We start from the raw sequence: 3,612 nt of genomic DNA, 5'->3' as shown, positions 1-3,612 counted from the left end.
ACGAAAGAAACGCATATGCTCAGTGTTGCAGTAGGAAAGCCTTCGTTCCATCCATTGGCTGTTCACTTTTCCATATCAAACCACGCGGCGATGTGTCGTGTCGCAGATCCCTAGTCCGTGCAACAAATTTCTCCTCATTTTCACTCACGCTGGACCTGCCCAAGGCCTGAGTTCCGTGAACGAAATTATCTCTACGGCAGGAAATGCCTTCAATTTCCCGTACATGATAAGCAATGTCATCATCTGCAGCCAGCCATAGGACAAATTCCTGCCGCCCAGGGAAAAGTACCACGGCCGATGTTTGACCACCAGACGACCCGCATTCCTTTGACCCCCATAGCTCTCCGGGCATACATGTCTTTCTTTCTCACGCCCACGCATGTGTAAATTCAAAGCAATGGAAATCCATGCTTGCAGATCTCCGTGAATGAACTTGCATAGGGAACATAAATTTCGACGGGGGGGCCACCCTGGGGCACCTCCAGATTTTTCGACGCCGTCACCAGGACACAAAAGCGTCGACTTCCAATGCCTTGGGCGAAATGCAGGTTGGGAATAAAGCGAAGCAGGTGGGGTGGCAGGTCTGACGGAAGCTCGCAGAGATGGAATTCTGCGTTGTATTTCTCGGGGGAATGGGGGTCATTGACTGGGTGGGCCAAAAGACAAGACAAAGAGGAATCAGGGCGGGTCAGATGAGGAAATGGACATACATGCCGCACTAAGGAAAGATCGCTCACAGAGGTTCAAGTGAGCTACAGGGAAGAGATAGCCGTGCGTCCGTAATGAAGAAATCCTACTTCTCCTCCCCTACATTTCAGGCCTCCCCCCTCGTCGCCCTCGTCATGCTGACAAGACCGCCCTGCATCCCACGAGCGGGTGTGCCCGTCCTGGGGCCCTTCCGCCCCCCTCTCAGAATGCCGTCCACGGGGTGCATGGGCTAGGTAGGAAGGACGAGACACGAGTGCAGCGGTAGGTACAGCCCAGTAGCACCCGTGACGAGGAAAGGGGGGAAGAGCAAGGACGATGGAGCGGATGAGGGAGAAGAGGGCATTTCTCCAGGCCCCCCTCTCCTCGACTCTCTCTTCCCCTTGCCGGGCTTGCTACACCACGACCACCCAACCTCAAATACAACGGCATAATCTCTTCATTTCACGCCACAGTGAGACCACTCATTCCCCGCTCTTTTAGTCCCTCCCTCTCACCCTCCCTCCCGCCCTCCCTTACCTAGATGACCCAACCCCAATTTGGCCGTGAAGTATTTGCTCGAGTCCATTTCCCTAGGGAGCAACACCTCCTCCCCTCCTTCGCCCAGGCATGACGTTCCCTGCATCGGTCCCCCAGGCCTCCCCCTGTCTTTCCTTCCCTCCCCCCATCCTCCCTCCACGAGACCCTCTTCGCGTTCAGGCCCGCGGCGCCGGCAGCCGAATGGGCTACTTTCCAGCCACTCCATGTTCGCCCACGGACGGCCCCGACGTTGATTGGCGGCGATAAAATTCAACGCCGAGATGCCCTGAGGACAACCGTCCAGGAGCAAATGTTGGTTGGTGACAGGGTGGTAGAAGCGGAGGAGGTAATCGTTCTTCACCAGGAACGGCGGGGGACAGGGCGAGAAACTGACTTCATCCATGGGCATGCACGCCTCCAGGTCGTACGGGATCCGGTAGACAAGCCCAGGGTGGCAGGTGATAACTTCCCCCGCGTGCACCCGCCCCTGGACTAGGAACAGGCCCATGCCCGCTCCCGGTAGAGTGGAAGGCCGTCGTTCGAGGCGGAATGTCCAGTGTTCATCCAGTAGGTCCTCAAGCACGGGGCAAGAGCCGAGTCGCTTCGAAGGCGCCTCCCGGGAGCTGGAAGAAGGGAATGTCACGGTGGATTTTGTATGAAGCAGTTGGGACTTCCGTTGTAGGAGCCGCTCGGTGCACATGTGCGCTTTTTCCAAACGTTCAAGCAGGGAGTCTTCCGCCTTGGGAGGGAAAGGCATTCGACTCCCGACGCCTGTCTTCGCGCCCCACAATGTGTCCTTGTTGTACAGGTCTTTATGCGAATACAGATTTTGTGATTTAGAAATGTCCTGTCCATTGTCCCCACCCACATCATTTTGGGAGCCGCTATCTGTCTTTCCTGCTGGATGAGAAAGTGATGGGCCGGATTTAGGCGGCCACAGGTATTGAAATATAGTTCGCTGGGATGACTTCCATTGTAAAACCTTGAGATTCCATGTCCATCTTTTACTGTCGATGCTATTGCCAATCAAAGCGGGCTGGATAGTATGAGGATAGCACCGTGAAAGCCAAGAAACACTTGCCAAGGGGCTGGGACAAGGCAGGAACCTCATCAATCAGGAAACCGGTCCAACGTGACGTTCATGGCCAAATAAAGGAGATCTTCCTGTAAATCTGTGCATGTTTGTGACATTGGAATGGATCAAACCCGCGCACATTTATTTATTGAGAGTCATGCAAGTTCTCCTTTTTTACTTGAACGTGCGCTGTCGTGACCCGTTAGATGCTGCTGTGAGGTCATTAGAGACCATCCCACAATTTTCAAGACGTCAATGAGGTCCATTCCACAAAGTAAAACTGCCATTCACGCCTCTTCACACCGCCAAGGATGTGCTTCCTCTTGGAGAGGACGCTCCAGCTTCGGGATGATGGCGTTCAGTGGAACAGAACAGTGGAGACGGGCAGCAGTCAGGCACTAGCGAAAGCTCAAGTCGGGTTTGGGGGAAAGGGCGATCAGAAAGCGACTTCAAGCTAATCAACATTTTAGCTTACGCGACGCTTTTTACACTCCCGGAAACTGGAAGTCGCACGTCGCACCGTCGCGGTGCAAGGGGTTGCGAAGGCGGTATTGGGCCGATATCTTTGGAAGATACCGGCTTTCCTGGCATTCTCAACACCTCCCCGTCCTCACGCATTTTCCCTCGTGTACCGCGCACGCACACTTGCATTCCCCTTACAGCTTCTTTTGGGACATTACGCACGGTAACGATGCGGAAGCGCACGGCAGGCCAGCGGAGTCTGGACTACATGGTGCTGCCTACCGCCGAGGAGCTGGTCGAGGAACTGAAAAAGAAACGTAAGAAAATGCGGGGAGAGGGTCTGGGCACCAGTTAGTGTGCCATTCTGAAGAATTGACAGGCCTCGTGGATCTCATTTTTTGTTTCAAAAATCCTCCTGCGCTCTGACCCTTTGTAGAGAAAGGTCCCTCTTCTCGAGACATTTTAGGGCGGGCAATGTTCGGGGTCGCCGCATTTTTGGTCATGATCACGATCGGGTGGCAACTTGGCAAATTGCACCGGCACAAAAAAGGTTATTCTCCCTCCGACCTGGTGAAATCTCGCAGCGCCGCCAAGAAAGCTGCTGCTTCCACACTTTCCCCTGAACCCTCGCGGCAAAGCATTCTGTCCATGGTGGAGGCAGAAGAGGAAGCACTGGCACCCGTCCCCCGGCTTTTCACGGCGGCGGATTTACAACGGGCGAAAGACGCCTACATGACCGCATCGCCCTCCACCCACCCTATCCTCTTGGCGATTGTCGGCCATGTCTTTGATGTCTCCAAGGGCGCACAGTTTTATGCCCCGCCTCCCGTGGAGGAAGCGCGGAGACATGT

This window comes from Nannochloropsis gaditana, assembly GCF_000240725.1.
Source record: "Nannochloropsis gaditana CCMP526 unplaced genomic scaffold scaffold544, whole genome shotgun sequence".
Classification (NCBI taxonomy): Eukaryota; class Eustigmatophyceae; order Eustigmatales; family Monodopsidaceae; genus Microchloropsis; species Microchloropsis gaditana.
Note: the sequence above shows the minus strand (reverse complement) of the source record.